We start from the raw sequence: 13,732 nt of genomic DNA, 5'->3' as shown, positions 1-13,732 counted from the left end.
AGGACTAAAGATATTAGGGGTCCTTCAGATTCCTTATGGTGTTCGGTCAGGAACCCTCTTAGACCAATGTCCAAGAATGCCATGTCCTTTTTTTATTAGAGATCTGATTTCTGAAGCTCACTCCAATATTTCAGAGAATGATTTGAAAATGTGTAAAGTGAAGGCTCACGAAGTGAGGGCTATCTCTACTTCTCTCGCTTATAAAAGGAACTCTCCCTTCAAGATATTGTGCAAGCAACCTACTGGAGGTGTAAGTCTGTATTTGCTTTGCATTATCTCTCGCAAGTGCAGACAGTGTTTGACGAGTGCAGCACGTTAGGGCCCTTTGTTGTATCTGGCACGGTAATGGGTAAAGGGGTAAAGGAGGATTAACCTACCTTTACTTACTTGTTTTTTGGAGTGTGAAGGTTTTTACGGTTGTCTGTGAGGGTAAGTGTTGGTTAGTTTTACCCCACAGTTGGTTTTGGTTTTTATGGTTATACTTTTTCTTTGGTGTTGGGTGACCCCTTTTGTAATTCATGATGTTTGTGCTGCGCCTGAGCAGGGGCATACTTGTGGTATTGTCACGGCCATGTCCTAGGTGACTGATACCCAGCTTAAGCAATCTGCAGACCAGGTCATTATACCCACGGTTGCTCTGAGGATAGCAGGTTACTGAGGCAGTAACTGTGGAATCAGCTACCTTAGCAGGTGAGGAACTAAGAAATTTTCTACATTAATAACCTTAATGTTTCCAACAACTCTTTTTAGCTGTCATTGCCCCACCTCCTAAAGGTGTCAATCAGCTATATGTAACTAACAGGTAAGTTGTATGTGTTAAAATGACATTTTTATTCTAAAATAATGTTTAACACATACTTACCTGTTAGTTACATATAGGAGAAATGCCCACCCTCCTCCCCACGGGGACAGGTAGGCAAATTATTCTGAAGCATGTTGGAATAGTTCCTAGTACCCCGACAGAGGGCAGGTAAGGCGATCACCCGATATTCGGACTGGCGCTCAAGCATGCGTTTTGAAATTTTGCCGTGACGTCAAGACTAAAGCTATATGTAACTAACAGGTAAGTATGTGTTAAACATTATTTTAGAATAAAAATGTCATATTTACTTTAAAAATTGTTATTTCATGGACACTATATACAACAGTGTATCAGAGTTTCTTTTACAGCAGTGTAGGCTCGGACGCTTTAATCCGTTATCTTGGTGAGCAACTGTATCTCAGAAACTTGTAACCTATCTGTCACGTAAAACTCCCCTTCTTTCACACTCGCTCCACCTGTACCACATGCTTCGGTACATCTAGCAACTACCAGTACCTGCAAATCTCCAATCCCTCTTACATAACCTATTTGGTTATAAGGTTCTTGTACATGATACTCTCAGCACATCCAGTGTCAATCAAACCCTCTTCGTACTCCATTTCCCTGGTTCTGTGGGGTCATTCATTCCACTTGCTGTACTCCCGAACTCTGACTTTCCTTTTGAGACACTCCAGCAACATGGCTCTACAGTCCCACACATCCCAACTTCCTACACTTGTAACATCTAACTGGCTCTGCCTCAGTACACTTCCCCCTCCCTACCGCGTATAGTTAACGACCTTGTCTGAAGTGCAGGTGGCCATTCGAGCCCCCATCCACAAGCTAAATCCTTTGTAAAGACCAAAGGTTTGTATGTTAGGAAAAATACATATTACTCTAAAAATGTTCCTTTTTATGACAGTGAACCTGTATCTTGTTTAACGACATCTATGTTAGGAAGGACCACTAAATTTTGTTTAATTTCAGGCGACCTCCAATCCCCTGGCATGCGAGATCTGCAGTAACTCCTTCAGCGAGGACCACCTGCCCAGGATTCTCCGCTGTTCCCACACGTTCTGCACCCACTGCCTCCATAGGACCATCTCCTCCAGGAGGAGAGCTTGCCCCATGTGTCAGGAGGCATTCACTGCCACTTCTGTCGAGGAGATCATGATCAATAGGAACCTCCTTGCAGTCGCGAAGCGGCTTCTGTCCGTGCGCAAGGTGCCCGAGATTTCTGGTCCAATTGAGCTGCAGGTTTCATTCGTGCACACGACCCCCGAGGCTTCATCAAGTTCGTCTACACAATCAGCACCCAGGACTTCTCATGCAGAATGGAAGAAGTCATCCGTACGTACAGCATCCCAGACTTCTTGCACGGAACAGAAGACGTCGTCTGAGCGTACAGCATCCCAGATTTCTGTGGAACAGAACGAATCCCCCGGGGCCTCATTCGAGAAACGAAAGGCTGCAACCTTGAAAGCCAGTGCGAAAGCTCAAGAAGACCTGGATGAGGCAGAGAACAGGATCCGGGGCCTCATCAGCAGCTACGACCAGATGAGGCAGGCCATTCTTGAGACGAACGATGACATCGATGAGCTTAAGGATATGATGGAACATCTGCAGATGTACAACAAGCGCTTGTTCAGGGGCATCTGTGAGCGGGCCAATGTAGATATGGAGGAGCCTTCGGGTAAAAAGGCGTCCTGGAAAGGGGCGTCGAGTAATGCACTATAATGCCTCTGTTTCAAAGACTTTTTACAGGTCTGACCTTCCTCCCCGTAAGTAACGAAGACCCTATAGTATAGCTTTGTTCTGACACGATATACAAACCATCGGTCCTTTACATTAGGAATTACTTTCAGGCGTAGGCTGGAAACGGCCGTTAAACTCTTGAGCAAGGTGGTTAGGCAGTAACTACCGCCAGGTAGGCGGGAATACCTGCCTGCCTGGATGTAAACATTCCAGTTTGCTTCGGCCGTCATTAAGCTCTTATTATCCCAGTGGGATCTTTCTGTATTTTTGTTTATATATACTGTACGTGTGTTTGATATTTATTAATAACAAACCCATGATTTGTGATAGCTTTTGCAATTTTTTGTCGTTCCCTGTGTTGTGTCTTGGGTTTATTAATACAAGTAAGTATTTGGTGATAACCAGTGGTAATGCTTCTCTTCCAGCAGCCCTTTACGTAAATACTGAAGGTGCCCCTGCACATTTGGAGATCCGGCTGGCCAATGAAGAATTAGAAGAATTTATTTTTGGTGATAGAAATTCGTTTCTCGCTATAATGTGGTTGGGATTCCACAATGCTGTAGGTCGTTCCAGTAACCAATTGGTTTTAGCCACGTAAAATAAGTCTAATCCTTCAGGCCAGCCCAAGGAGAGGTGTTAATCAGCTCAGTGGTCTGGTTAAACTAAGGTATACTTACTTTTACTTTTTCACTCCCCTACGTTGATCAGGACGTAAGAGTTCGTTCCCTTCTTGGGCTTCTGCCCTCCGTGTTTAAGGGGCATCACTACTTCCTTCCTACTTATGCTGAGTGTTGCTCGCCGCCTGCGCTTGGAGAACTACGGGCTGGGTGGGAGGTTGTGGGCGTTGTCGGTAAGTTCCGCTTCCACAGCACCCTTGGTGGCCTCCCCTCCGTCCTTTTTTTTTTTCCTCTTCCCTTAGGTTCTTCCTTCTCCCCTTTAGTAGATCTCTCTCCTTGGCCCTCTTCGCTCGCTCGTTGGGCGAAGTCCAGGGGCGGGGAGCGATCGGACGACCTCTTGTAGAGTACCTCCTCCCGCTGCGTAGGGCAGTTCCCCTTGTAGCGAGAGGAGTCTCCCCTACTAATCATCTTTGCCTTTTCTTTCAGGTTGACAGTGAGCATCGCAGACACAGCAGTAGTTGGCTGGATATATCAAAGGGTATCTCGCATGAAACAGTCCCAACGTTCATTTAATGTTAATTTGGGATCGACCACATTGTCTGGTTAGATGACATATTTCCACGTTGGAATCGTCCTGACTCTTTTCCCACAGATGTGGATCGATCGCTGTCATTGCTGGTTTTCATGTATGCTGTTGCAATGCCTCCTGCATATTTGTGGTCCATCTGCTCCTGCTATTCCCTGTGTCATGCTCCTGTCAACTCGACGACAGTCTCTGGGCTGCTCTTCCTGGTCTCCTGCCGCAGCCGCCCTGATCGTTCCTGTCGCTGCTGGTGACTTTCATGTGATATTTCTGTCTGTTGCAGTAGCTCCTCCCTTCCAAACCGCTAACGGCTGTCCTGATTGTGCCCGCTACTTCTCCTAGTAGTCGTGCCCGGGGCGGCTTCCGTTGTGTTCCTGCCAGCTGCCCTGGAGGTTACGATGTCTGCCAGCCTGTAGAAGATGTCGGCGTGAAGGAGAATGAAGTCGCCTTGTGGAAGTGACGTTCCTGGCCGTTGCAATAGCTCCTGCACCTTCGAACCTCTTCCGTAGTTCCTTCATCGGCTGTCCTGTCATGCCTGCTGCTTCTCCTGGCAGTTGTGCCCGGGGCTGCTTCTGTTGCATTTCTTCCAGCCGCCCCAGAGGTTAGGATGTCCGCCATCCTGTAGATGATGTTGGCGTGAAGATGAAGGAAGTCGCCCTGTTGAAGTTATGTTCCTGGCCGTTGCAGTAGCTCTTGCCTTCTGAACTGCTGCCGTAGCTCCTGCATCGGCTGTCCTAATCATGCCTGCTGCTTCTCCTGGTGGTGGTGTCCTGGCCGCGTCCGTTGTGTTCCTGCCTGACTGCCCTGGAGGTTACGATGTTTTGTGTCCACCATCCTGTAGAAGATGTCGGAGTGAAGGTGAAGGAAGCCGCCATGTGGAAGTAGCCGCTGTCTTCTTCATCTTATCTTTGATTTTGTCTACTGCTGTCTCTTCCCTTCCTCTCCCGAGGTCCAAGGAGGTCCCGAGAATCGGACAGACCTCCATCGGCCGAAGGAGAGGAATGCTGCTTCTTGCCCTTGATGCCCTTGGACATATAGGGACTGACTCCTTCCGAGGAGGCAGTGGGTCTCTCTTTGGCTCTTCCTGACCTTCGGGTTAGGAAACCGATTGGCATAGCCGTGGGTTTTGTGTTTCTGAAGCTGCGGGCGTGCAGACCTGGGTTTGCGATCCCGTTCCCAGTCCTATAGGGTCCGCCTCTAAGACGGGGGATTCTTTGGGCGGTCTGCAAGTGCTCGAGATTCTATGGAATATCAAGTATCCCAATCTGGTCTGGAGAGATTTTCCTTGGCCCAGTTCGGGAGCAGTGTGAGAGAAAGGGCTGAGGCACCCAGGTGTCTTGGCTCTTCCTGCCAGCACCACAAGCGCTCCCCGAGTGCTTGCCAGTGCTTGGTCGGGTTCCCAGACTGGTGTCTCGATCCTGTAGGTTCGAACATCAGAAGAAGCAGGGAAGAGAGTCCTTTCGGGAGTCCTGCGGGAGTCCTGCAGGACTTCTAAGGAACTGACTCTCTTCCGGGAGACAAATTTCTCTCGTTGGAGGGCAGGAACCGATTCGCATTCTCCTGTGGGGTCTTGTGTTTCGGGGGCCGCGGGAGCGCGGCCTCTGGAGGCCATGCCTTCGTTGCCAGTCTTGGAAGTTTGCGTCTAAGACTGGTTCTGTGCTTGGCTCTTTTGATCTCTTAAGGAGCCGAAAGCAGCCACTCCTGATTTTTGGGAGTCTCGTGGGTAGCTCGAATTCTATGAATCACGAGCGCTCTCCTGACGAGAGGCACAGGACGAGAGAAAGTGCTGAGACACCCAGGTGTCTGGTTGCCGGGACACCCAGGTGTCTTGGTGCCGAGACACCCGGGTGTCTGGGTGCCGAGACACCAGGTGTCTCGATACTGCCCGCCAGCTGCTTCGGTTGCTCGGCCGGGCTTCATTCTTGTCTTGAACTTTAGGGTTCGAGCATGCAAGATAGCAGACACAGAATTCCCCTTTGAACCTTCTTCTTGAGGGGCCTCGGCCTCGAAGGAGTTTAGAGTTCAGGAAACTAGCAATTGTTCACGGCAGACGAGTTCCGGCCTGCCCAGTTCCGATTGTGTTCTCGCGATCGGCTCGGCTCAGCTCGGCCCCTGGTCACGTATATGAGACTGGCTCAACTCGACTCGGCTTGCGAGACTGGCTCGGCTCGGCTTCGCCCGCCTGCCTCCCAGTCCACTGCATACCAACCAGCTGGATCGCGTTCAGGTGATCGGCTCGGTTCGGTGCGGCTCGGCTCGGCCCTACTCGGTTTTTTCTGATTCGGGTTCTCGGCTATGTTCGAGTGAACTTTTTGCTCTTCCCAGGAAAGTGCTTTGCCACGGCGCAAGTGCTCTTCTTCCTCCGTGTGGCATTAATCTCCGGTTGATTATCGCTCACGGGCCGCCTCTCCTGCTTATCTTACTGGCAGGACAGGTAGGGATACTCTTTCTCCTCACTTGTTCTCTTCTCCTCTTGGTTGTTCCGAGGCGCGAGACAGACAGAGAGAGCTCCGACGAACTTGTTCGGAGTTCGGCTGCCTGGCGTGCTTAGGGTGTTGGTCCCCGATTCTCTTGTAGTATAACCAGGTAGCCGAGGAGGGTTTCATGGGATCTGTCAAGGTCTCCCTCCAAGCGGAGAGGTACAGGAGTTTCATGCTTCGGAACAGCGAGGGTCTTCCTCTTCAAGTTGCGATCGCCCTCGTGTATTCGGACAACTTTGCGCCGATTCGTCAGCGCGAGGATCCCCGGGACAGGACCAAGGCTCGCCCAATGAATAATCTTCATCACTCGCAACCCTTGCAGTTCCCGTGGGGCCAAGAATGTTGGGGATTGCCACGGTCCTGGCTTCCGAGAGCGTTCTCGAACTGATGAATTCTTTTCTTCGAAGGAGTTAATTCAGGTCGAGACACCAAGCTTCCACCCCTGCCTCGACAGAATATGAATTCTTCTTGCCTCGGAGGGTCTTGCTGACTGCAGTTTTTTGGGCAATTCTGGTGCTAAGAAGAAGGACTTTGTCCCAATTCGGATCTCCGGTTTCGTAAGTCCTGAGTTGGCTCGACCCTTGGGAACGAACCTTTACTTGGTTCTGCCTTTCTCTTTCAGAGATTTGCCAGATACCCCGGTAATCAAGGTTCCCACCAGGGCACTGCCTTGTCCTTTGGACAATGGCCAAGAACAGTCTTAGTCATCTCAACTGACCTTGAGTTCAAGCCAGCCCCCTCAACTCTTGCTAAGAAGTCAGGCTTCAGAAGAAGATTGCAACTGCTGATGCCTGGCAAAATGATACTTATCGAGTCTCTGGAACTGGCACATTGCCGAGACCTGGGAATGGATTCCTTCAGGAGAAGTATCTATTTCCCTTAGGTCTTTGCAATTCTTTCCATCGAACTTTCATCCCACCACCTCTCCCGTGCTGCCGATTCGGGAAATGCCAGCCGGCTAGAGCTAATTGTCTCGGTACCCTGTCATCTTGCAGAAGCTTCCCCATGGTGGAAAATGGAAGTCTGCTTCCTTTTCCCCGTTCTTTTTCCTGTTGAGAGAAAGAGTTAGGCTAATGCTTGATTGAAGGAACCTTCGAATATGCTTGCATATTCCCTCACATCTTGTGTCTATCACGGATTCACAGATTGAGGAATAGGCGCACACTGGTAAGACCTTGTCTTGAATTTGTGTGACCGAGACGATTAGTACCTTCTCATCACCATCCTGGGCTCAGGGCAGCCTTTTGGCTGTCCGAGAATTCAGGATGGGTTTTGCGGGCACTCACTGGTTTTGTTGAACAACAAAACCACAGTAGTGGCATATGTCGACAAACAAGAGGTAATCGTTTTCTCCTCCTGTTTCATCTCGACATTTGCAGGTACTCGAGTGTTGTTCTATTGCACACTCGACAGCTCAATTAACCAGATGCATTGCTGGTGGGGATGTATTGGTAGGCAAGCCTGGCCTCGGGTTTGATTGAGTGGGACGGAACGTGCTGCTCACTCCTTTCTTCACGAAGATTCATGCAGAAATCCCTACCGTACTTCTGTTGCCTCCATGCACAAGAAGTCGGTAGTTTTTTTCGCTCCTTCATACCAGACCAGGGGCTGCTTCGGTGAGACATGCTGTCTTTTTGGGGAAAACTCGATATCTATATTTTTTTCCTCCGTATTTGTCCGTGTCGCTAGGGGTTCACAAGCATTGCTCACCCTGAGTTACAGACAAATACTTGAAGACTTCGCCTTCATCCGACCTGATTGCTGAGGCATCAAGAAGAATTCTGCGTGACCTAACCTCCTGTAGCAGCTACACAAGAAGCGGTTCTTGAGGCAGTACATCCCTGTGTGTTCAGGACTGGGAGACTTTCCAGCTTTCCTTGCAAGCACAGGCTTTCTCGCCGAGCTGCAACGGATATAGCTGGATATCCCTTGAAGTCCTCTGCAACACTGTCCCAGGGACTGGATCCGTCTTCGCTGATGGTGTCGTTGACGGAACTTCTTCTCGGGTCAGAGTCGCTCTTCAAGTCTGGACTTCCTCGTCTTCTCCGCCAAGGGTTGCTTCTCTCCCATTCACTTGTGAAGAACGTAGGCCCTTGCAACCTAATCTTCTATCTGAAGTAGCCTTCTTCTCCTCAGTCGAGAGTTAGCTATGGAAGAGAAGCTTCTTCAGTCATGCTGTCCCAGGGAACTGTTCCCTGGGTGGCATGTGACTCGTTTAGGGTTCCTGTCCGTGCTCTGCACGTGCCTTACGAGAGTTGTCGGATAGAGATATGCCCTCTTAAGACCATCTCTCATCTTACTCCGGCCTTGGCGTAGAAGATGGAAGAACAGGGATGGGGATCATACCTCGACTCCTTCTCAGATGTCGTAGGTGGACTTTGAATCCATTGGCATCTACTGTCGGGTTTGAGTCCTTCTTGTTCCCCTCCTCCTTGGACTTTGTGTTGATGATCCAGATCATTCGTTACTTTGTCCTATTGGGAGCTGTGGTACTTTCCGAAAGGCTCTACATTCCTAACCTGGATGTCGTCAACGTTTTCGCTAGTACTGTCTCTCCCAAGGAAGAAGTGTATAAGGACACATCTTCCTCCTGACTTCGTGAAGCGATCAAGGAGGTACTTGGCAGCTGACGACGACGATAGCGGTACCTTCCACCTGAGAGCTCACGAAGTCGATGGCTTGGTCCATCCCTTGCATTCCAGAAGTTAATGTTGGTCTGGAAGCAAGACGTGGTCTCTTAGACCACACTCTTGTCTTCTTCCTTCGGTCTTGCCCACAGGCCCATGGAACCTTTTTTCCTTGGCTCTGTGGTGGCTGCTCAACAAGTTGTGTTGTCTTACCCGGCTCCTTCAAGAGGACAAGTAGCATGTCGCCTAAGGTGTTGGTTCTGGAAGTGAGAAGGATTCTGAGAGTGACTGGCCTCTCTTCCTCCTCCTTCCCTGTCCTCCAACTTCTCCTCCTTAGGGATGAGAATAGGACTGAAACCAATAGCTGCTGGAACTGGCACTGATGCGGAAAGACGACACATCGAGCACCCGTTCTGTTTTTCTCTTAGAATCATAGGAGCAATTCCGCTCCTTCCTCTAGCAAGGGGAGGAAGGAGAGACTGGCAATAAGGGAACCCTATCTAAGCTTTTTCTTACTGCCTCTGCCTCTAGCTCCTTCCAGCCTATTTCATAGGAGTTACATTTCCTCGCTCATGCGAAAAGGTCCAGCATCTGACATTTGATCTTGCAGTTCCTACACTCCGATCAACATGTCAGAGGCACGGTACTCCTCCCGCTCTTCCGACCAGGAGTAACCCAGGTGTGTAGTACTCCAGTCAGTTCAGGAGACTCACTCAGATTCCTCCCTCCAACCAGTGAGTCTTCCTTATGTAAAGGACCGATATTTTGTATATCTTGTTGGAACAGATCCCATTTTTTGAAAGTAAATTGTATTTTTCCTAACTATACAAACCTTAGGTCCTTTACATTACGTACTATGCCCACCTCATGCCACCCCTCAATCTGAACATGGACCGAAAGGGAAACTGGAATGTTTACCTGCGGGCAGGCGGGTATTCCCGCCTACCGAGTGGTAGTTACTGCCAAACCACCTTGCTCAAGAGTTTAATGGCCGTTTCCAGCCTACACCTGAAAGTAATTCCTAATGTAAAGGACCTTAGGTTTGTATAGTTGGGAAAAATACAATTTACTTTCAAAAATTGTGATTTCACTAAAGTATATTAAAAGTTATCTGTTAAGTCCTAGAAAACTATTTGAGTCTTTCATTTACTCTTGCCACTTGTCACTGCACAGATGCTTTTACAGTATATTTCCAACAGGATTGTAAGTACAGTAATTACAGGTGTTGACGTTGTGGGCATGTCATGGAATAAAGTTATGGGTACTGTATGTATTTCGTTTCATTACATTATTATTATCATTATTATTATTATTGAAATGGATGGCTGTAATATGTAAATTTATCTTATACGGGGTCTTTTCTATTTTCCTTATAATTCGCTTTTCAGGCTCAGCGATGTTAGTCAGCAACTGGCTAATATTCATATTGGGAAAAGGACAGTGTGTGGAATGCAGACAGTCTTTTATTGAAATATCCAATCAGAATCTGTGGAATCCTTCCGTGGTGTGGTACTGTCGACGTTTCGACCATCTCATTGGTCATCCTTTGTATGTGGTTGAGAAAGATCTGGAGGAAAAAGGCTCTTGGGTCGGCATTTATAGGGGGGTCTTGATTGGTGCTGAATTATGATTGACTGCCCAGGGCAGGTCATCTCGGGCAAAGCCTCCTCTCCCATGTCGATGTTTGGGGCTGCTCTTGCATGCGAGCAGCATTGTAGTGCTGAGGATGAATGGGAGAATTTCGATTATCAGATGCGGAATTTTGATTCGCTCTTTCGCTATGGGGGGTCGCATTGCACTTTAGGAAGGAGAAACCAGCCCTCAACATTACACAGGAAACCTTTCTCCTCCCCACAGCCCCCAGGAGACCTGCACTGAGCAACCCCCAAAGCGAACGAGCAAATCAAAATTCCACATCTAAGGATAGAAATTTCCCCATTCATCCCCAACACTACAGCGCTGCTTTCACGCAAGACGAGCCCAAACATCAACATGGGAGAGAAGGCTCTGCCCGAGATGACCTGCCCTGGGCAGTCAATCATAATTTAGCACCGATCAAGACCGCCCTGTAAATACCGACCCTAGCGCCTTGTTTCTCCAGATCTTTTTCAACCACGTCCAGAGGATGACCAACGAGATGGTCAAACACGTTGACAGTACCACAACCTGAAGTAGAAGAACCTGAATCCAGACCACGAAGGATTCCAAGGATTTCTGATTGAATATTTCATTAAAAGACTTTCCGCATTCTACACTCTATCCTTTTTCCAATATGAATATTGGCCAGTTGCTGACTAACATCGCTGAGCCTGAAAAGCGAATTATAAGGAAAACAGAAAGGACTCTGTATAAGATGAATTTGCATATTACAGCCATCCTTTTCAATTAAAATATAATAATAATAATAATAGTAACGATAATAATAATGTGATGAAATGAAATACGTACCATACCCATAACAACTTTATTCCAAGACATTCTCACGCAGTTAACACTTACAATTACTGTACTTACAATCCTGTCAGAAATATACTCTATAAGCATCTGTGCAGTGACAAGTGGCAAGAGTAAATGAAAGATCTAAAGGTATAAGATAATTTTGCATACTACGGCCGTCCTTTTCAATAAGACCTGTTTAAGAGAGGGTCTATTTCCGTCATATATTATTATTATTATTATTATTATTATTATATTATTATTATTATTAGTATTATCATTATTATTTCAGTAGCACCTAAATTGAAGACACTTTAGAGACCTGCTTTTCAAATAACAAGGTCAATTAGGTAACAAAAAGCCTCAATTGCAGCCTGCAATTGAATACTTTATAGATATATTACAGGTATCAGCAGTCTTTTTAGAACTAAGCTAAAGTAACCTGTACTTTATACTTAATGTTCAATTTAAGAGATTTACTTAACGTATCATATCTGAAATGGCTGCATATCAAGAATATATAATTTTATAAAGTAGGATTAGTTTTATCATTTATAACACTCAGTTTCCTTCTTTCAGATCCACGTCCTTGGTGGACCTTGTTTCCGTTGGGAAGAATCTAGTAAGGGGACGTCACTAGAGAAAGGAAACGGATGTTGTAAGTAATGTGGAAAGAATTACCTTTTTCTGTTTGTGAGAGCTTGATGTTGTATTGCATTAAGCAAACTTCTTTTTATAAAAGTAACTTACCCAGTAATTATTCAGCTATAGTTTCTACCCGCATGGCAGCTTAAATTTTGAAATTCGTGGTAGCGACTCTCTTGTTTTGTGTAGGTGATTAGCCCTGCCTACTTTTCAGGGTAAGAGAGGAACAACTCAGTCAAGAAATTCAATTTGTTTCTGCCGGCTTTACAACACACACCGCTCTGAGTTTGTTATTTTTTGGTTGAAGAAGTTCTTCCCATATGGTGAAGTATTTTGTCAGCGGCAGCCTTCGGCTTTTTGGATTAGGTAGGTTTTTCATTAAAACTTTTGATTTGGATGATTAGCAACTTTTGAATGACCAACTTTGACTTTTTTAGTGTTAGGTAGCAATGTGTGACTGTAGCAATTCTAGTTTTTGGTATGGCAGCAAAGGCTGCAATACTAGATTGACGAAAGCATGTTACGATTCTCACACAACTTGCACTTCCTGTAGAGGATAGGTATGTCTTTTTGACCTGACATGCGAAGAATGTAGGGACTGGGACGAGAAAAAATGGAAGACTTAATCTTCCCACTTGAATAAATGAGAGAGAGACTGCAAAAGGGCTGAGGTTAAGACAATAGCTAGCCAGAGTATGACTCCAGAGTCTAGTTATGTAGTTGTTCCGACACAATATACAAACCCTCGGTCCTTTACATTAGGAATTACTTTCAGGCGTAGGCTGGAAACGGCCGTTAAACTCTTGAGCAAGGTGGTTAGGCAGTAACTACCGCCAGATAGGCGGGGATACCCGCCCCGCCTGCCCGGATGTAAACATTCCAGTTTGCTTTCAGCTGTCGTGCGTTGCTGACGTGTTTTCGTTTTCTCCACCTGACTGTCGTTAAGCTCTTATTATCCCAGTGGGATCTTTCTGTATTTTTGTTTATATATACGTGTGTTTGATATTTATTAATACAAACCCACGATTTGTGATAACCTTGTACAAGCCGTCGTTCCCTGCCTGTGTCTTGGGTTTGACGGCCAAGGGCATAACTGGAGTAGCGTAACCAAGTGGTAATGCTTCTCTTCCAGCTGCCCTTTACGTAATACTGAAGGCGCCCCTGTATTTTCGGAGATATAGTTTGGGACATAATATCTTCACTCCCCACATTCATCAGGACGTAAGAGTTTGTTCCCTTCTTGGGCTTCCGCCCTCCGTGTATAAGGGGCATCACTAATTTCTTCCTACTTATGCTGAGTGTTGCTCGCCGCCTGCGCTTGGAGAATTATGGGCCGGGTGGGAGGTTGATGGCGTCGTCGATAAGTTCCGCTTCCATGGCGCCCTTGGTGGCCTCCCCTCCGTCCTTTTTTCTCTTCCCGTAGGTTCTTCCTTCTCCCCTTTAGTAGATCTCTCTCCTTCGCCCTCTTCACTCGCTCGTCAGGCGAAGACCAGGGGCGGGGAGCGATCGGGCGACCTCGTCTAGAGTACCTCCTCTCGCTGTGTAGGGCAGTTCCCCTTGCAGCGGGAGGAGCCTCCCTCTACTAATCATCTTTGCTTTTCTTTCAGGTTGACAGTGAGCATTGCAGACACAGCAGTAGTTGGCTGGATATATCAAGAATATCTCGCATGAAGCAGTCCCAACATTCATTCAGTGTTGCTTTGGGATCGACCACAATGCCTGGTTAGATGACATATTTCCACGTCGGGATCGCTCTGACTCTGTTCCCGCCGATGTGGATCGATCGC

The 13,732-nt window shown here is 47.3% G+C and overlaps 1 long non-coding RNA gene across 1 annotated transcript in view; it reads left to right on the top strand.

The window, feature by feature from the left end:
- Positions 1-11,958, top strand: part of LOC136835650 (uncharacterized) — a 59,165-nt gene extending 47,207 nt beyond the window's left edge. Inside the window, exons 2-3 of the long non-coding RNA XR_010852226.1 lie at positions 1,790-2,583; positions 11,880-11,958. This is a non-coding gene — a long non-coding RNA (uncharacterized lncRNA). The remainder of the gene's footprint in view (positions 1-1,789; positions 2,584-11,879) is intronic.
- Positions 11,959-13,732: the final 1,774 nt, after the last annotated feature.

Source organism: Macrobrachium rosenbergii, chromosome 55 (genome assembly GCF_040412425.1).
Source record: "Macrobrachium rosenbergii isolate ZJJX-2024 chromosome 55, ASM4041242v1, whole genome shotgun sequence".
Taxonomy (NCBI): Eukaryota; Metazoa; Arthropoda; class Malacostraca; order Decapoda; family Palaemonidae; genus Macrobrachium; species Macrobrachium rosenbergii.
This window is presented reverse-complemented; position numbering and strand designations above follow the sequence as displayed.